At 37.5% G+C, this 21,938-nt stretch overlaps 1 protein-coding gene across 1 annotated transcript in view; it reads right to left on the bottom strand.

Annotated features, from left to right (window-relative positions):
- The window catches only part of COL8A1 (collagen type VIII alpha 1 chain), a 542,567-nt gene that overhangs the window by 427,643 nt on the left and 92,986 nt on the right, over positions 1-21,938 (bottom strand). Inside the window, exon 2 of the mRNA XM_029939185.1 lies at positions 18,889-19,006. The gene's annotated coding sequence lies outside the window, so the exon portion shown is untranslated. The remainder of the gene's footprint in view (positions 1-18,888; positions 19,007-21,938) is intronic.

The following is a 21,938-nucleotide window of genomic DNA, read 5'->3' as shown; positions in this document are numbered from 1 at the left end:
AGGCTTTTTTTCAGGGTTCACTTCTGAGATGGACTGTCCTGGGATGTACAACCTCTGGGTCCAACATGAGGTCTGGAAGCAGTTGCTTGTTAGGGACTGTGGAAGGAGTTGGCTGTATGATAGGGTGTTCACATGCATGGTTGTGAAATCTGAAATCTGTACTGTCTATGGTTCGTAGTCTATGGCCGACCTGGAGATGGGAACAAATGAACCAGGGATGGGCTGATCTCCCTGAACTTCTGCATTCTGGTTAGCACTTCAAGGAGTCCGAGAATTCTAAATTTGAACATGGCCTTCTGGGTTGTTATAAATATATATTTGCCAAGGCAGAGGAATAAAACATAAACTATTTAACAGTTGGCTTGATTCATAACTTTTAAAGATTTAAATGTATGGTATGTGGGATTCCATTTGTACTTTTTCCCGAAGCATCACAAATATTAGAGGTGGGCCTGATTAACATAGATACACATAAAAAAATCCTATGTCCATGATGTTCTTTACTGACAGAAGTGGCCAAGAAACAGCAGACAGTTCAAAAGGAAGAGCCAAGAAGAACTAACAAAATACCGTGGATGACTATTCATTACTATTTTTATTCTTCCTTTGTCTTGCAAATGAGATTTCTGGAAAAGGAAGTATGATCATAATTAATAAATCAAAGCTAATAATGGGACAGTTTCACTGGAAGAAAAAGTAGAAGAAAGCAGAGGGAAAATCCCCAGCCATGGGTTGTATCTGCTTTCTATCAGCCAAAACTTGGTGTCTGAAAATTATTGCTGGGATATCTGGAATTCTTAACAAAAGTTCCAGGAAACCTGGGGGCTTCTGGACAGCATATGTGAAGTCAAGAGGAAAGAAATATTTCATCTTCTGTGAAAGTCACAAGTACAAAGAACAAGGTGTTAACAAGGTAGTAGCTAGGCGTGGCAGGGTGAGTCTGTTTTCTTCTTTTCATGTTTCTTATATTTCCTTTAAATGTCTGATACCAAAGCTTATTGGAAAGAAGAGAGGACCCCTTCCTTCTCTCAGAGTTCCTGGGGGAAAGTTGCATGTGCCTACTTGGCACAGTGGTACCTCTGGCATGCATTCAACTGCCAAGTACTCCTGACGTAGTAGTTCCAACTTCAATACCAGCTGCAAGTTTATTTCTGTACCATGCACCAGGAAGTGGAAACTAGCAATAGCTAGTGTAGAAGAAACTTAGTCTCAGAAATCAGATTCTTTCCATGTGGATTTCAATCCTGAGGATCAGCTGGGGACTTCTTTGGTAAGTCCACCTAGGGGCACCTGGGTGGCTCAGTCAGTTAGGCATCTGACTTCAGCCCAGGTCATCATCTTGCAGTTCATGAGTTTGAGCACCTCACAGGGCTCTGTGCTGAGAGCTCGGATCCTGGAGCTGCTTCAGATTCCGTGTCCCTCTCTTTGCCCCTGCTCTACTCACACTTTGTTTCTTTCTCTCAAAAATAAATAAAAACATTAAAAGGAAAACCATTTTATAAAATCTACTTTAGCCTTTCTGTTCTCAATCACTGTGGTGTCTGGCAAATTGGTAAATATCGGTAAGCCTCAGTTTCTTTGTGTGTACTGTGAGAATAAAAATTTACCTCAGAGGGTTATTGCAAAAGTTACCAGCACAGTGCCTGCTTTACAACAGGCACTTCCTACAATGTTTCAGATCCTCTTCCAAATAATGCAATATTTTAAAATTGATATACATTTATATCAAACACATACTGTTTCTTTTTTAATTTAATAAAATTAGCATGTGACTAAATTTGAAATTATTATTTAAATAAATTTAAATTATTTAAAAAGCAAATGTCTATTCTTCCCTTTCCCCAAGTTTACTCATTCATTGTCTCTACATCATGTAGGGATGTATATTTCCGGAGCGTAAGTCTAGGAGGAGGGCCAAAATGAAACTAGAGGATGTTGTTTGATTATTTTCTGCCTGTCTTCCAAGGATCTCCTGAGTTAAAAATGCATCTGGCTTCCATTTCCTGGAGAATTCTGCTTATTTGAAATGTTCAAGAAATCAATTGATCCGACTTCAAACAGCCTAGGTTTTGCTGGCTGTGTAAAAACCCAAACCCCTGTTTGTGTCACTCCCAAGTCTGGACTTCACAAGCAGCCAGCTCCTTTCGGACCTTAGTAAAGGACTTCTTTTTGGCCGCTTAGGCTTTGTGCTGAGCCAAGTGTCAGGCTGGGAATTGAGGCAATAAATCTCTGTGATTCCTCATACTTGGAATTTCTCCTGTTGCTTCTGATAAGGAAATGACAGAGTCTCTCAGCTATATGCATGAACTTCAGAGAAATTTGTAATCCAAATCATGTTTTGCTCACAAGATGGGAAACAAAACATGCTAAATCTGGCTTTGAGTTAACCCAGATGGTTTTGAGGGCTTGGGTAGTGAACATAGACAGTATCTTTGTTTTTGACAAGATTGCACTTGGAAATTTTTAGAATGAAAAGAAATTTTTCTTTATGTTTTAAAATATTCTGATAGAATCTCCATTGATTGTGTGGTGGGAGATTGTGACAACAAAATTTTTCCTACGTGAAGTCTTTGCAAAGGATCTTCGCCTTTCTGTAGTAAGAATAGTCCCCAACGACTGGTCACATTGCTTCCTCCACCCCTTCCGCATCTACTCTAGTACTTCCAAGTTCTAAGCCCCAATGACTGACTGAAATGAATGTGATTTGAGATCAGCAATTCCTCAAATATGGGACAATTTTCCCAAGATCTAGCCACATTCTCTGAGATGACTAATGAAACCAGCCCAGGTCCTGGCTAACCTCTGCATGATCACAGTGAAAAGATATTGCCCAAATATCTTTCCCCCCAAAAGAGTTTTCCTTTCCTTTTTTTTTTTTTAAAGTTTCTAGTTGCTTTTGAGTATGTTCTATCCAGCAACATCAACTGACAGCATTCACTATTAGGCATTTTCGTAGAAGTGGTAAAAAATGACTCGGAACAAAAAGCTTCATTCAGCAACCATGCCTCAGCTCTAGCTCTTGTTTGTCTGAGGCCCATGCCATACACAAAGCAGAGATCATTTAGATCCTCCATGGTCAGAATCCTACAGGGACTTGACTAGCATTGATATGAGGTCAACTGGCCAGTGGCTTCTTCCAAAGAAACCATGGTTTTGAGCCACACTGTATGAGAAATCCATTTAAAAGGAGTTTCTTTCTCTCTCCTTCATCTACAGTCAGTTCCTGATTCTGATTTTGTTGGCACAGGGTAAAATCTATTATTCTGACACATTTGCCATTTGGAATGAATTGGTGTATCCATTCTTTTTACTATTGAGATTCATTGATCTCACTACCTCTTTTGGTGTCATGCAGATACAGCTTTCTGAACTAGTAGAGCAGTCATTGTGTGGCCGAGAAAAACAGGTTAATCTAAGAAAATCATGTACATTTGATCTTAGAATGTGTTTTCTACTTATGTATGACCATGGGGGTATCTAATGTCCTAAGATTTCATTTCAAACAAAATATTGAAGCCATAGAGTGAGAAATCTATCCAGAATTTCCATTTTTACCTTTACTTAGTTTTCCCTTTCCCTCAGGTCCATGCTATGACCTGGGACAGAGATTAGGGAATTTTGAGGACATTTTGGGGTTTGCTTTTTACACTTAGCATAATAAATTTAGAAGCTCTGAGAGAACTAAAAAAATTATATAGCAAACACAACTCCTTTACTTTGCATTCATTGTGCATTTTTCAACTGTATTCACTTAACAAATATTTCTTTAGTGTCTACTGTGGTTTAGGTATTGGAGATATGGTGACAGATAAGACCAGCAAGATTCTTGTTTTCGTGGTGCTTATATTTTATGGAGGGACCCAGGCAATAAACCAAATCAGATAGTTTTAGATGGAGGCAAGGGCTATAGAGAAACGGAACCAGATCTTGTGATTAGATCAGAGTGGGATCGATGCAACTTTTGACAGGCAGTCAGAGCGGGTGGGGGGACTCTTCTGAGGAGGCGGCAATTGAATGTCACAAAGGAGCCAGCCATGTGACACTCTGGACAGTGTGCAGGCAGAGTGCCTAGCAAGTGTCAAGACTAATAATAGTCCCTTTATGTGAGGATTAAATGAGTTAATATGTGCAGAATGCTTAGAACAACTCCTGGCACCCACACATGTTAACTGTTTTTCATTCATTAAAAATTCATTGAGTAGCTCCCAGATGGCAGTGTCAGTGCTGGGTGCAAGTGTGAAAGAGTCGCATGGAGAGTCCCAATTTTCAGGCATTATCTTCAGACTCTGATGCAAGTGATTTTCAATCTGTGTGTGGTTTACAGACCATATGCATCTTACTCACGGGGCTTCCTTTTTCCCACCACCCCACCCCGCAGAGTTTAGATAGGCTTAAGGATCAGACCAGAAATCCACATTTTTCTACTGGCTTGCTCCAGTTGATTTTTAGGCCCACTATAAGTAGAGAACCATGTCCTAATGGATAGTGTGACCAACTTGTGGTTCTCCTTAATACAGCACATGTTATAGCATCAAGTATAAGCAATTATTCCACTGCAGAGTACTTCTTAATACTCAGTAGCTTTGCCGGTTTATGGAGCCATAAATATCATGGAATTATGCTTCACAATTAACATTCTGTAATGGTTAGGCCTAACTTTTTTGTTGATCTTGAGCTGGCTGGAGATGCTGTGTGTTTTGGATAAAACTTGCTTTTTGGCTATGGTTTGGAAGGTTTGCCTGACACTCTTAAGTGTCATTTAAAATGTGCCAAAAAAAATGGCTTTTACCTTTTAGGAAGAATGTGCCAACCAATGTTTGCCAAAGGCTCTTGTATCTGGAAGAAATTCTACTTGTAAGTAAATTTGCCTTACTGAAATTCCTCCCTTGGGCTCGCCATGTACCTATTTTTAAAGTGTAATGTCATCAAAAAGGGAGCTGGGAACGATATATTTTATTATCTGCCCTTGGCTTTCTACTAGAATGTATCCTGTTCATTTTCTCACTTTAGAATGACTTATGTACATTTCTAAAAGAGCTTAGATGCAAGACCTCGAAGAACACTTGATACAAGGACAGGTTCATGCACATCTACTCAAGGCTGAGAGCCAACAGCCTCTAACACCCAGACTGTATCCCCGGCCGGTCTATGCTGCAGATGAGGTTTCCAATACTTTCCTATAGAGGGCTTGGTCTGGGAAAGGTGAATCCCATTTAATTCCTTCTTAAGTTCTTGTTTTTCCCCCTTTACTCATTTCCAGCCATAGCTACTCAACAGCTATGGCCAGATAGAATAATGACAATAGACAAAAGGCTGCCCTTGAGCAGGAGGTCAGAAGTGGTAAAGGTGAATACACTGATGTAAGCCAAGGCAAATGTGAGTCTTAGACACAGATCTAAAAATCTTAGAGTTGACAGGGTGGGGCTGCAGCCTGTCAGTTATTCAACCTTTTGTCGAACTCTTCAGGTTGGTAATCCCTTCAGCAAAGAGTATGGAGAATACGTGGGAAATGTGGACCATATAAAAACTGGTGAAAGAGATAAAGACGTGTTGATACTCAGTGTCAGTGAATGACTATGTAGGCAGGGAGAACTGAGTTGTTGCACCAGAGGACAAGAGTGTGTTAGACAAGAACGGTTCCCTTTGATTACATTTCACCTGACAAGATGGCTTTTTTTATACAAATAGAAAGAAAAGATTACTTTCCTTCCTTAGCTTTAGTCATTTATTTAGGCTTTTGTGTATTCATTCAGCCAAGATTTGTTCAGTGCTAAATGTGTGCCAAGTACAGTGCCAGCTGCTGGAGACACAACAATAGAGAAGACAGGCCCTTGTCTTTATATAGTTTATATACTATTAAGTTTCACTGTTCTTCTTCCACACAAATGATCATAGCTCATTAGTATCCATCAGACAAGCTAAAATGTTGAAAAGGAGCTGTTCTCTCTAAGTGGGGCCTGATAAAGGAACTACATTTCCTTGGTATTTGGGTCCCTTTAGTTTTTTCTGCATATGAATCAAATAATTTCTGTGTCCATTTAAAAACTACTGTTTACTCAGTTTGGGCTCCATCCCAGATTTACTGGTGACGTTGGCTAAGTCTTTGTACTCCAAACGTGTTTTCTCGCTCTCTTCAATCATGCATGGGCAATGTGATGACACTGTCCCCAAACCTTTGAGGCCAGTCTCAGCGCAACACAGCTGCCTGCGTGTTCAAGACTGCGGTTCCCACAAAAGAGCCGTTGCCTCACAAACCCAGCGCATTTCCTCCCTGATTTCACTGTAACATTTCTTTCTCAAGATTGAAATCTCAGGCCGATATTTAACATTCCTTTGAAATGAACTGTGGACTTTTACCTTGTACTTCTTGAGAGCTTGGAGGGCTATGCTTCCATTATTTGTATTTATAAACATGTCCTAAACAGAAGGCGTGATTTCCTAAATCTCCAGTCATGGGTCTCTGAAACTCTTTTACAAAAGAACATTTAGAAACATCACACCAGCCTAGGCTGGCTGTCTGGTTCAGAATTCTGTCTCCGAGCAGGGCTCCATGTGGTAGCAGAGTATCACTGTTGCTACAAATGGCTCATTCTTTCAAAAGTGATAGTGTAGCTTAAAGATTCTTAAATTAAAAATTCTGAAATCAGATTAACTAGTATAATTAGAGGGTTACAAGGTTTGGAAAACTAATTCAATCTCAGGCTTCCCTATTTTGGGAAATGATAGTATTACTTAACTAGTAGCTCAGACTCAAAGCTTAGGAGATATTCTCTTTTTTTTTTTCCATCAAAAATTCTGAGAGCTATGTAGCCCTTTTTAAATTTAAAAATCTTTTGGTAAATGCAAAATAACATTTCAATTTAATTTTTTAGGTAAGCTATAATTAAATGACATTGCATGATTCACAAGATAATGTTGAAAAACTAATTTTATTTTCCTAGAATATAGTTTCCCAGAGTTGTTGATACTATTTAGACAGAAACAATACTTTTTTCTTCCTTCCTTCCTTCTTTCCTTCCTTCCTTCCTCCCTCTCTCCCTCTGTTCCTCTCTTTCTCTTTTTTTTTTTTATCGTGGGAAGAACAGATAACATGGGATCTTAATGAATTTTTAAGGATATAGTACAGTATTGTTAGCAGTGAGTGCAATGTGATACGGTAGATCTCTAGAATTTATCTTGCATAACCGACACTTTATGTGCATTTGAGAGCAACTTTCCATTTCCTTCTCCCCCTAATCCCTGGCAACCACCATTTTATTTCTGCTCTATGAACTGGACTATTTTAGATACCTAAGAGATGTTCTTGATGTATTCTTTACTCACACAGCCAATATATCAGCAAGTTTTAGGACCTCTCTGTCAAGATGCCACTATTACTAATGCACCATCATATTTTGCCTGGACTGTTGTTACAGTACCTTAACTAGAGTCCCTGCCTCTACTCTTGCCCGGGTCTAATCTGCCCAGAGAAACCAGAATAATGATTTAAAGAGGCAAACCATTAAAGACACCCTGTCAACCTCCTCCCCACGCCTCCCTACCAAAGTTCCTGTGAACTCTGAGCTGCCTCCACAGCCTGCAAGGCCCCGCCCTCTTCCTCGGACACCATCTTGTTAGTCACTGTGCTCTGGCCAGTGGTCTCCTTGCTTTTCGGAACAAGCCCAGCTGGCTCCCAACCCTGGGACTTTCCACTCACTTCTCTCTCTTTGCCTGGACTCCCTTTCAGATCTTTGCATAAATTGGCCTCCTTCAGACTTGTGATCAAATGTCACTTTTTCAGAGAGGTCGGCCCTGATCATCTGATTTAAAGCAATGCTCTCAACTCCCCTGGTCATGATTTTTCTTTATTACCAAACGCAGTATCGCATATGTATTTGTTTTCTAGTTTATTGTCTTCTCTTCAACAAGTCAGAATGTAGGCTCTGAAGGCGGAGTGTCATTTCTGACCTCCACCCCTAAATTTCCTAAACTTAAAACAGTGCCGGCACACAATAGATTCTCAACACACACTTGTTGAGTGAGTTAATGTAGACTTTCCACTATGCTTGAGATCTAATTAATCTTCTAATTAATTTTTCTAATTCAAAGAATTCAAAGTACCAGAAGGAAGTCATCTTGTGTCAAGGTTTTGTTGTTAAAAGAAACTATAATTGTGGGGCAGGCATAAACTAAAAATTGGGATATACAGACCCGAAATTATTTACTTTTTTTGAAGCTGTTTAAAACTTCTGTGTTTCAGTTTCCTTCATTTCTCAAAAAAGGTGATAATAAAACTTACCGAGCCTAATTCTGAATTTGCTGTGATCATTAAATATATGAAAGTACAGTAAAACCTTGGTTTGAGAGCATAATTCGTTCCAGAAACATGCTAGTAATCCAAAGCAATTGTATATCAACCAAATTCCCCATAAGAAATAATGGAAAGTCAGACAATTTGTTCTACAACCCCAAAATACTCATATAAAAATGATTACAATACTGTAATATAATACCAAATAACAACAAAATACAAAATATAAATAAAAATAAACAAATTAACCTGCACTTACTTTTGAAAGCCTAAGTGACTGGTGTGAGGGAGACAATAGAGGGGAGGTTATTGTGTAGGACGACCTTCACTATCACTAACAGGATCACTGCTCTCTGTTGGCTCAGTGGAATCTTCTTCTGCATAAGGACCACTGTAGATGCTCACACAGATGTTGACTACAGTACAGTATTAATAAACTCTTGCTGTATACTGTACTTAATGTAATTGGCAATAAGGCAGCAGAGGAAAGGGTCTAAGAACTGCAGGCAGCCTGACCTAGAATGGAGCAAGGCTTTCCTAGGCTTACTCTTGTATGGAAAAGCAAAAGACTGTCCACAGATGCTTTGAAGTGATTAAAAAAAAATGCGCTAGTGCCAGTTGTGGGCATCTTCTAACTTTCTGAAAAATCACTGATTTCTGCCAAATAGCATGGCCTGAGACTGAGCATCCGAATATAGGAGACAATCACCACAACCCTGCAGTGAGAGAGAGAGAGGACCATTGGCCCAGTTGTGATGATGTGACATTCAGCGTCACATGCTAATTGTATTGCAAGACGTCGCTCATTTATCAAATTAAAACGTAGTAGAAATGTTTGCTTGTCTTGCAGAACACTCGCAGAACACCTGCAATCCAAGGTTTTACTGTACTTGGAATAAGACAAAAATCTATTACAGTGAGATAGTGATACTTTACTGAATTTTAATTATTACCTTTTATTCCTTGAGCTCTGTCTACATGTTTATTTTCCTTCATTATCAAGAATCAGCATATCTTAGCATATTATACATACACAATACAAAGAAACCGTTAGTACTTTGTTTTGGTAAGCACTCTGTAGTGTCTGGCTTACTGAGGTAAGAAGTTATTAGTAATAGAAGTGTTAGATAGGAAGCTAAAAGGATTAGCAAGGACCAGGTTTTTAAATCCAAGCAAATCTCTGATAACAGAGTTTGAAATGAGGGAGGTTGAACCTCAATCTACCAGCAAAGATATGAGTTTTCTCCCCTTTCGTGAGGACTCTTGGGAGGCTGGGATATGCAGAAGTGCAGAGTTCAGGGACACAGGCAAGTGTGTCCCGGAAGAGAAGGGAAGCACTGATCTCCCTGGCTGAGCGCTTCACTTCACTGCAAATGCCATGAGTGTTCTTATTTACTGCTCGCACTGCTGGACAGCAGAGCAGAAGATCAGATCTTCTGTCCTGGCTCCTTTCCCACATGTAGGACCATTTAAGAAAAAACAGTCTGGTCAGTGCCCATTGCCTCCACATTTGCTCTTGTGATCACATGCACTGAATAACTCTAACTAATAAAATCCAATCTGGTTTTAAAGAATTCCAAAACAATATAAACTACATTTTTTTGGTATTTTGTAGATGAAGAAAGTGGAGCCCAGAGAGGTGAAGCAAGTTGTCCAAGGTTGCATATCAAGTTAGAAGTTGATTCCAAGTCGTTGAACTTCTTGTTGCATGAGTGCCATTGTGTGGTAGCAGTGTTTCTTTATTCACATGAATTGGTTTCATTTGGAAGAATCAGAAAAAACTCATTGATTCAGTGTTTATTTTATGAGTTTTTTTCCCCCCAGATATTGAGCTGGGACCTAATAACTATTTTAGAGGTAACAATTGTTTTGGTGACTATTTTAAATTGCCAGTGTAAGAGAGGCTGGCTGGAGTCATCTCTCTCCAGGAGCTGTCTATGTGCAATTCCAGCTGTACATAGTACTGGTCGGGCAGCCACAGGCAAGTTTCTTAATGTTTTTGTACATTGTAGTTATATTTCCTTTCTGGGAAAATGGGGATAATAATTATATCTATCTCATTGGGTTGCTGTGTATAACTGAGCATATATAAAGTATCAGAGCAGTGCCTAGTATAGTAAGTGCTATATATGTGTTTATTTTTATTGTATGTAGATACAAATGTAAACTATACCAGGGAGCATTAGAGCTTATTCTTAGGGGTTCTCAGCTTAAACATAGTTTTGTAACAAAAAAAGCAGTGTCCAAATGAAAGCAGGATTTCATTGTCTCTAGATGCAGTAATTCAAAACCATCACTAGATGGCGACTGTAATCCAGTGTGACTTAAGCAGCAGCGGGGTTTCAGTGGATGGGTCAAACCCTGCAATCTTGCTTTCTGTGCCTCGCATGCAGCATTGTAACTGCAGGCTGCCTCTTCCCCCATAAGGTAGGCCTTTAACAAAACTGTTATGGTCAGTAATGTTTGCTTTCTGTGTCCTCTCCTTGGAACTCACCCACAGGTCCCCAGGCCTGCTGATGGCAGCCTTACAGATGCCAGGGCTCACTTGCCTGCATCCTATTGTGAATCTGCATTACCAGGAGTGCTCTCAGCCAGGTGACTACAGGACAGTGGCACAAGGTCAGAAGCTTAATTAGTCGTTCTCAAAATGTGTTCCTTCCACCTGCAGCTTTAGCATCACCTGGGAACTTGTTAAAATGCAAAAAACTGGTACCCCATCTCAGACCACTGACCAGAAATTAGTGTTTTAACAAGACCCTCCTGATGGTTCTGATGTCTGCTAAAACTTGAGAAGCACTGAGATAAACCAGTGTTTAGCATCATATAAATGCTGACATTGGGTGGATCCCCAGAGAATATTTTGCACAACCATTCATTTTTCTGAGATGGAAACTGAGTCCAGAAAAGTTAAATGATTCGCTTAAGACCACAGGGTTAGACTTGTGGCCGAGCCACGTCCCAGAGCTGCTAAGGTGCGTCTCCCAGGTTTCCCACCCTTACCCGATTTCCCCCTCAAAACTGAGGCCACTAGCCCAATCCCTACTCATGAAGAAAAAAAATTCAATTTTTTAAATACAGGAGTTGGCTCACTAAATTGACATTTCTACAGGGATTTAAAAAAAAGTGTGATGCATTTTCAGTCCTGTGTGTGCATGTGCATATGTGTGTGTGTGTGTGTGTGTGTGTGTGTGTGTGTGTGTGTGTCTGTGTTGGAAGTGAGGGAGGATCCAGTAAAAAAAAAATTCTTATGCATATGTGCAGGGTCCCCTGGGAAACAGATCAGTGCAACTAACGCAGGTGAAGGGATTAGGGAAGATAGCTAATCGGCTCCAGAGCTGAACTTTGGGTGATGGGTTGGAGTTCAGCAGGGAAGCAAGGGAAGGACATTCGAAAAGAGAGATGAGCATGTGTAAGGGCCTGGGGCCATGAAACAGTGTGGGGCATCACAGGAGTTCGGTTTGATTGAGGGAAGTGTGTATGTGGAGGAATTGCCATGTCCAAATAATAATAATATTACTAATATTACCAATAGCTGACACTTACTGAGTATTAACTGTGCACCAGTACTTCACTAACCATTTTATATATACTATTAATTCAATCATTAAACAATTTTGTGTGAGTCTATTCCTATTCCTGTTTTATAGATGACAATAGAAACACATGTACTGTTCTATTTTCCTTAAAATCAAGGGTTACTATTTCTATTTCTTGCCCAGACGTTGAACTTGAAAAAAGAGCCTTAATATTTACTTGTTCCAGGATGATCTCCATAATGTATAGTAAGTATATGTTTCTAATATGAGAGGAATATTTTAATACATAAAATTTTATCATAAGCATATTTTTCATAAATACATAAAATCAGGAGGCTTTTGACAGCCTTTCTTTTTTAACTCAAGGAATGAATGTCACATTATTCTTTGGTCTATCAGAAACTGTGAAAGTAGCCAGTTTCTCATAATAGGTTATTTGTGTCTGAAAAGTGGCAAAGAAAATCTCATTTCAATTATTTGACTCAGAAGAAAGGAAGCTAAGTAACGAGTGAATGACCTGGTCTGACATATTGGCTTTGTTACGTTTTTTATTTTAATTGTATAAGAATTCACTATGAATGTGCTTTTCACATCTTATATGGATATTAGTCCATCCTAGCATCTCTCCTTCCTTGTACAAGAGTACCCACCACCAAACTAAAAACTCACATTTTAAAGTTCTGGTAGGATTTGGAATACCTAGCTCTTCCTAGGTAAGCTTCCAGAAATTCTTGGATTCTTTGTGATTTTTTCATGATTTCACTTTTTCCTGAGAAATTAATTTTTCTGCTCCTTAGTTTTCTCATCTGCAAAATATTGTATTTGATGAGATGATCTAGACATCTCCTTTCAGCTCTAATGGTCTTTGAATTTATGATTTAGTGATTAAATGGCACACAGAGCTCATTTTTGAGTTTTCTTTATAGTAAAATTTTAGTGTTGTTTCCATAAAAGAAGTTACCAAACTAAATATTTCTCCCTGAATTTTTAATTGGGATGCTTAGAATAGCTCTATATTTCACTTTTTCAGGTCACTGAGACCCTATCCAGCTCAGAGGTGATTATGTGATATAGTCCCTTGTGACACTTTACACATCTCCGGGACCAAGAACTAATGGCCAGTTTTAAGCAGATGCCATTGAAAATGATGGATGGCCAATTTATTTCCAGGTGGAAGAGGTGCATCTTACAAGATGCTTTGCTTTTCTGATTGCTGCAATAACAATTTAGAGTTCATATTATAACCTTGATCTTTACACTTGTGTTCACAGCGGAGGCTAAAACACTTTCTCAAGAAGCTCTAGAAAACCTAACTCAACTTTCACCTTTCTTGTCTAGAGAATTTGAATAGTCCACAGTTGCTTTATCTTGAATCAAAGGAAGGACAATAACCCCTGAGTGGAGAACCTATGAAACGTATTATTATTTCAAAATTTTGTGATTGAGAACAAAATTTGCAGTTCACTCCTCGAGACAAATTTTGCCTTTCTTGATTGCAGTCAATTTTGGAGTTGATTACAAAAGTTTTGTTTTTACATATTATAAAAGGAATGTATGTTTCTTCTGGAATTATTATAGAAAAGTATAAATAAAGACATAGAAATATCTAAAATTCTGCCACACACAGTTGGCCATTTTCTTTTTCTTTTATTCTAGGCGAGCAATAAATTGCAACAAGTTCCACATTATATTTTGAAACCTTCTTTTAAAAATTGACATATAATTAGCTAAGTTACACAATTTTTCATCTCTACCTTCAAAGGTAACATATTACTATCATTGTACTAAAAATCATAAAATTCTTTAGTTTTCACTGTTTTGTGATTTTCAGTGCCATTTTGATTTAAGCCCTTTTCTGTTCACTTTTATCCTCCTTTTTCTAGAAAATATTTGAGGTAATTTCAACCCAGTTTCCTTTAAATGGGTATAATATATAGAGGAAAGCATACCTCTGAAATTCATACCACATTGTTTTGGGGGGGAGATTGGGTTTGTGTTGTTTTTAATATTTATTTATTTATTATTTTGAAAGGGAGAGCATGAGAGAGTGAGCGAAGGTTGGGAAGGGACAGAGAAAGAGTGGGAGAGAAAGAGAATCCCAGTGCCTGTGTGGAGCCTGACTCCACAGGCAGGAACTCATGAACCATGAGATCATGACTTGAGCCAAACTCAAGGGTCAGATGCTTAACCAACTGAGACACTTAGGTGCCCTTGTTTTTGTTTGTTTGTTTAACATGAAACTTTTTTGTTACAAACAATAGGCACACACCACGAGCAATGATATAAAGATTTCTGTTATAAGATGTAGAACCATATTGTAACAGAAAGAAAGTAACAAAGAATTTTATTGCTACCTTTAGAAAGTGAAGAGTAACTCCTCCTTCATATAATCTTGTAATTAAGTATGTTATTTTTCAAAAACATGTTCACAAGTCTACCAACTTGTGTATTCTTTGAGGGCAGAGCTCGGGTCTTATTACCTAGTACTCCTTCGATATCTAGAACTATTCCTGTTCCATTGTGTTTCCTTGATAAACATTTGTGGGGTTGAAATGAATTAAATGGACTCAATTCCAAATACTTTAACTTCTGTAATAGGTTGCATTGTGATTTCAAATAGCATTGCAGTAAGAGGCAGCAATGGTTAAGAGTTTAGCTTCTGCTCCCTTTTGCTAATTCTCAAATCCCCAAATGAGATAATCTTGATCCAACTCTCAGCATAGTGCTGAGTCCACATAATCAGTGCCAGGTAGATGTTAACTTTCAGTGATCTGGGCTATTTTTTACTATAATATATACTTTTCTCGCAAATAAGAACCCATTTTTTTCTGAGGACTTTCTGTTAGATTTTTCAAAATGGGAATAAGCTACTTCTGTAAGGATCATATATAAAATGTCTTAAAGAGTTGGTAGAGGGAATAAAATATATTGTATTTTATAATAAATGTATATATAATTACTATTTTATATTGCCTGCATCCCCTAATACTCCAATGTCTCATTCACTCATAATGTTTAATGGGAACATATTTTAAAATAAAGTGTGCTACACAGTCATAAATATAATTTATAGTTCTCTCCATGGCACTTTAAGCCTTTCAAGCATCCAGCAAGTCTAACATGACCCTTTTCAATGAATGAGCAATTTGAGGCATCAACTAATGAAATCTGACTATTGCTGCAAATCTGCATTGCTCTATGTTTGACAGTATCTTTGAAATTTGTCTCAGCCACATCAAGACAGGTGCATAAACAAGCTTACTACTGTGAAAACGCTGAACAATGGAATTCTCTAGTCCAGCTCTGGCCAATGGAAACAATGTGAGCCATTCAAACAATAGAAACAATGAGAAACATGTATTACTTCACATTTTCTAGTAGTCACAGCCACATTAAAAAAATTTAAAAAACAGGTGAGATTAACTTACTGTTTTATTTAACTCAAAAAAAGATATCCCAAATATAATTTTAATGTGCAATCAATATAAAAAGCATTGAGGTATTTTACATTTTTTCCCATTCGAAGTCTTAGAAATCCCACGTGTATCTTACACTCATAATACATTCCTACTGGGACTAGCCACATTTCAAGTGCTCAAGCACCACATGTGGCTCATGGCTACCATATTGGGCAGTGCGTCTCTTGTCATTTCAGCTTTGGAGGCGCCAGAGGGCGGCAGTGTGGTGCAGAGGTGGAAAGACAAAAGACCAGCTTGGAATCCTGTCCAGGCTCTGACATTTGATATTGAAGTGACTATGAACAAGTGATTTAGTGTCTCTGGGTCTGATTTCTACTTTCTGTAATGGAGGTTGTTAATAACTGCCATACTCCTCTTAGAAGACTGGGTGGAAGATTAAATAAGATATTGTATGTGAAAGTGCTGTTAGCTCATAAAGCACCATACATATGTAAGGCATTATTACCCCTGTTATTGTAGTTTTACTCTCCCAACTTGCCCGAGGCCACATTCCCAGTTGGTAGGAGAATCAAGGGTTGAATCTGGGGCTTCTGACTTTCAGCCATCTGCTTCAGCTAAAGGCTGTTAATACCAAGCTAACTTTAAGAAACAAAACAAAACAAAACAAACCCCAAACATTTTTATTTAAAAAAAAATAAGGAAGAGGGTGTCAGTAGAAGTAAATTCCATATCAAATAGAGTCTTCTTGACCACTGTTATAATGTTCTGAAGTTAAAATTAAACGTATAGGATATTTATATACTTATAAATCAGAATTACAGCCATCAAGGATTGGACTTTATTGTTGTCATATAGTATAAAACCCCACATTCTTCAATGTTTCACACAACTTCTAAATTGAACTGTGGTTTCCCCACTCTATTTATCTCCAAAATATAGTACAACCACAAGAAAGTCCTTCTGTAGTGGGCTTGATTAATAAAACAGATATGGATCAATTCAGCACATTTTCCATGGATATTTTTGGTTACAGATGTAGCTCATTAATTCCCATGTGTGAGACACCTCGCTAGTGTGAATCCAAGAGACACATTAGTCTCTGAACATAAAGTGCAAATAATTTAGTTTAATTCACACTATTTAAGTGCTTACTGTGTGTAAGGCACATCAGGTATCATAATGTGTGAAAGGAGTTTATTTTTATGATAATTGTCACTTAGAGATATATATTATTTAACTTGAAGGAAATATGGAATTTATCTACCAAAATGTCTATGACATATGATTCAGTAATCTATATTCTCAGAAAGTAAAAAGATGATCTGAAGGGTAAATCCTGATTACTTAAAAATAATTTTAAGTGGTTCTTGCCTGGGTGGCTTAGTGGGTTAGGAGTCCAACTCTTGATTTCTGCTCAAGGTCATGATCTCACAGTTTCTACTGGGCTCTGAGCTGACCCTCCAGAGCTGCTTGGGATTCTCTCTTTTTCTCTCTCTGCCCCTCCCTTGCTCACATTCTCTCTGTCTCTCTCAAAATAAATAAACCTTTGAAAAACACACAGCAGATTAACTCTCACTATTTCCATTTACCTAACTATAAGTCTATCATGGTTTTCGTATTTACACTTTTTGGTTATTTTCTACATTCCTTTCAAATGAATTTTTTCATAGAACTCTATAACCACACAAAATATTTAGAGCTTTACACTATGTGAAGTTAGGCACAAACCAAGTTCATTTTCACTAAGAAGAGACACATTCAAAAAGTTCTTTATTCTTTTTTCTGTCAAAATTTCTTCTTAAAAATGACTTTCAACTGGTTATTTTTATTAGAAACCTAACATATATAAGCTTCGAGCCTGCTGACTTGATGACTATGTTAATAAATGTAATTTCTATTTTCATTTGCTGAATCATTGCTGTTGACGATTGAATGAATTCATTTTTTGAGTAACCTTTACATTTTATTGCTTTTGCACCCTCGTTTAAAAGCAAAGCTTAATTTTTAAAAAGTCCAATAAAGTGTATTTTTGATATTTCACCATAACTTTACAAGCAATTCCTCTCCTCTGCCCTATAATAACCACCTCCTGCATTTTTATGATTTAGTTTAACATTATTATTGTAATTTTTTACTAGGTGAGCCCATCAATGTCCTTGGCGGCAAGATTTTGTTACAAGAAATCCAGAAGCTGAGCCTCTGGTTGATTGCAACAATTATAAAATGTCTCTGGACTGAGTCCTGAGCCTTACCCTGACATTAGGAACGTAGCAGTCATACCTCCTTCATCAGCGTTTCCAAAATACACGGTTGGTTTGAGTCCTATAAGCTGTTGCTTAAACGAACATACATATTTTATTTAATGGCTTTGCATTATAAATATTTCATTTGATTAACATCTGGCTTTGATGGAATCCAGCCAAAATAATTAGAGGTACCTGTAGTAAAAATGTGATACCTAAGGAAAATCATTAATGTATTTGCATTTCTTCAAAAATTCTGAATGAATTCATTCTAGACAGGATGTGGTCATGTGGCATTAGCTCTAAGGCCAGATGCTGTGCTTTTTCTTTTTGTTCAAGTACACCTTGAGCAGAATGTAAGAATCTGAGGAATCTTAAGTATTTATTTTTTAAATCACTAAATAAAATGAAATAGACTATGAAAAGTCATTGTACTATTGAATATTAGGAAATATTGAATTGAGTGTCCAAAAGTCACACCAAGACCAGGCCATGGTAATAAGCATAGGATGGCTGGGGATACTATGAGATAATGTCTACTCTTCAGAAATGAATGGTATTTTTTTTCCAGTTGAAGTTCAAAAGCTAATGATGTGCTTTATATTTTAATTGCTTCTACTAAGAGATGAATTAAGGAATAAGAAATACTGGCATACTGTTGTTTTTAAATTGTGGATATATTCAATACTGAATATGAATAAAACTGTTATTTGTTACATCATGCTCTGTTTCACAGATCCTAGATTGTCGTTAGGAAAATTTAGTACATGTCATTTCAGTCATCTGAAAGGAATCATTTCTTCATTACAGCTCATAACTTAAAACTATAAGGTATCAGCTAGAAAAAAAAAACAAAAACAAACTTGGCCCAATTAAGAGAAATTTGATAATAGTAGGAAAGTACATACAGACATGATGGGAGATGATAAGATTATTTTAATTTTCCCATTTGCACTGGAATTATTTATTTTACAAATCTCCAGATCTTTTATTACTTAAAACCCTCTGCTGAATCATGAAAAGAAGCTTAAGTTAGCAATTTTCCTCTGCAAAATCTAGCTGCTAGCATCTGGTGAACACTTGGATACCTAGTCAGATCCTATGGAAATAATTATTTTAAGACTGTATTCAACATGCCTGGGCTTAAAAATCAGCTAGAAACACATTCTGCACATGTATTTTACCCTGGGGAATTTTAAAAGCTGGCAATTGTAGCCCCATCTCAAGGCGCATTCAGCAGTGAAGATGGGGATGGGACACAGGACTGCAGGCAGGCCGGGTACCCCAGTGTCCGCCAACCACCCCTGTGTTCCGGGACGGCAACGTCCTTCTGTCTGCACTTGGCCTATGGTCCACCCAGGAACGAGCCACTACACCGCCCTGCGCTGCTTTCCACTTACATTGAGGCTTGGCCAGCCCGAGGGATGGAGAACCAGTGTCCTGGCGTGTGCCTTCCTGCGGCAGTTGGGGGCTGATTCTGTCTCTCTACCAGATGCTGCTTCACTTCCTGAACAGCTTCTGAGGTAGAGAAAAGAGGATACTTTTACTCAACTAGAAGACAACAAGAGGCTGAATTATATCATAGTACATTGTTTTGGGATCAAAGGAGAAGTTACATAATAAGGATATAGATACACACTTCAATAAAAAAACTGCAATTATTTACCTGAATGTAATGAAATTTTAGAGGATATTAGAAATCCTTGTATACCGATTAGGAGAGAATATTTTTTTGTGTTTCTATGTATGCAAATATGCACTTATTTATTTTAACACATATGGTATATAGAATTTTTGTCCAGATAAACAATCTATTTATATTTATTGCTTTTCATGGTTATATTATGTGTTAAGTTCTCATTAACTTAATTCCCATTAGTAAACATTTGAAATAATTTTAAAAGGATCTGGCATTTGCTATATAGGAAGAAATTATATGAGGAAGTAATGCCTAACGGAGAAAAGTTAGATTTATTTAAGAAAATTAAACTTTTCCGGCAACACATTTCCATCTAATTTGCATACAATAGTATTTGAGTTAGAGTTAGAAATTATTCTTTGTTATGTATCAAGTCAGAACTGATAGAGATTTAATTTGGCAACACTTTTGGGTTTTCATTTGAGCTTTTGCTGTAATTTGATTAGTTGAATATACTTTAGAAATCATCTGCAGTTTAGACGTTTCAAATCTTATGGGACTTCTCTCCACTTAAACTCATTTTCTAGAAATTTAACTCTGTGTTTTGGATAACAGGCACTCTCTATTTTATTTTGGTATATTTCATATGGACCTGATTAGGAAATAGTCTTTACATTTGTTACTCAAGATATAAACAGGAACAACTTAGACACTCAGATATAAAAGCCATGATTGGTTGGTTAAGAAACAAGTGCAGAATTGAGTATCCAATTCAAAGTTTCCACAATGTGATATAAATAATATGTTCCAGAGTAGTAATATTCAGTAAAACTTTTTGTGATAATGGAAATGTTACATGTTTCACTATTCAATATGGTAGCCACTAGGCACTTATAGCTATTGAGTTCTTGAAAGGTGGCTAGAATGATTGAGGAACTGAATGTTTAGTTTTACTTCACTTTCATATTATTTAATATCTACTTGTGGCTAGTGGAGGGTATAGGTCTAGAGTTTTTCTGTATTCTGTATTAACAGGAAATGAAGGAGTCCTTGAATGTCTTCTTGCTGCTGAATGTCTATAAAACACAAGTGTCCCCAAAACACAAGGCTCAGGCTCTGATGTGTGTGCACAGGCCTGATGGCTGCAGACAACATTCTGAACTTTGGTTCAACTTGCAGATATCCAGACATAAATAAAGTCTGGGTTAACCATATGTGATTTGAGAATGCTTTGTCTCTAGAAAGCCATGGGATTTCAAATTATCTCTAATAATAAAGTTCAGTGATGGTAAATGGACTCAAGGGCTTGACTTTTCTCGTTCATTGCCTGTATGGTGTGACTGGCAGTTAATAAAGAGAGAGAGAGAGATTCTGCACAAACAGCTGCTTCCATGAAAAAGAAACTCTTCATATTCAGACTGGGTAGGAGGAGCAGGCTGATACACACTTCTGTGCCCCTGCCCGAATTATTCTTCAATATATATTCATTGAGCACTGCTGTGTGCAAGGCACCATGCTTTGTGTTGGAGACAAAATGTTGAAAAAAACAATAACACAGGCCCCTCCCCTCATGGTGTTTAACTGTATTAGATAATAAGATTTTTTTCCAATGTCTTCTTCCAAAATTCATTTTTTCCTGGATATGGTGAAAATAAAATAGGAGACAGAATAGATAGAAATGCTGATCACTATTATATGTGTGTCATATATCTTACTCATTTTATTTCTCTCTGCAGCTTTCACAGTCCTGTACCCAGGGAGATGACAAAAATCAGGTTTTGGAATGCAATACTGGAAGCAAAGAAAATAACCCAAAAGACCTCAGTGGCATTTTTAGAACATGAGATGAGTATCGTCATTTAGCATTTACTGAGTGTTTACAACATATGTTTAATATGAGTTCTTTTCCTCTCTATTCTCCAGAAGAATGTCCTTTAAAATAGTTACTAGTTTTTTGTTGAAACACTGTAAGAAAGAGTGCTACAATTACAATTTAAAAATGAATCAAATTCTGGGGGCCTGGGTGGCTCATTTGGTTAAGCATCTGACTTCTTCTCAGGTCATGATCTCATGGTGTGTGAGTTTGAACCCCATGTCCAGCTCTGCTGACAGCTCAGAGCCTGGAGCCTGCTTTGGATTCTGTGTCTCCTTCTCTCTCTGCCCCTCCCCTGCTTGCACTCTTGTTTGTCTGTCTGTCTCTCTCTCTCTCTAAAAAATAAATACACATTAAAAAATAATGATAAAAAATAAAAATGAATGGCATTATTCAATATTTAAACATAATTGCAAGACCTCAAAAGACCAATGAGCTACACAGGGCTAACATAAGTCATTGTATTTCAGTTCATTTTGAAAAACTGAGCCAGAAATGTGGCAACGTATTAAGCAAGAACTATTTAGTTAGACTTCTTTTTTTCTTTTTTTGCCTCTACACAGCAACCATATAATTAAATGTATGGTTCAACCTGCATTTTTAGATCAATTTTCAAATTTGTCACTGATGGAAATTTAAGGATAAGGATTAAGAATTAAATTATTGGGGTGCTAGGGTGGGTCAGTCAGTTAAGTGTCCGACTTTGGCTCAGGTCATGAATTACTGTGAGTCCAAGCCCTGGTCAAGCTCTGTACTGACAGCTCAGAGCCTGAAGCCTACTTCAGATTCTTTGTCTCTCTGCCCCTCCCCTGCGTCCTCTCTCTCTCTCTCTTTTTCTCATATAAAATAAAACATAAAAATAATTAAATTAAGTGAATTCAACTATAATACATAGTACATAAAGTATCTAAAGACCTTAAAACCATTTCTCCAAATAT

This window comes from Suricata suricatta, chromosome 5, assembly GCF_006229205.1.
Source record: "Suricata suricatta isolate VVHF042 chromosome 5, meerkat_22Aug2017_6uvM2_HiC, whole genome shotgun sequence".
NCBI lineage: Eukaryota > Metazoa > Chordata > Mammalia > Carnivora > Herpestidae > Suricata > Suricata suricatta.
Note: the sequence above shows the minus strand (reverse complement) of the source record. Positions and strands in the feature narration are given on the sequence as shown.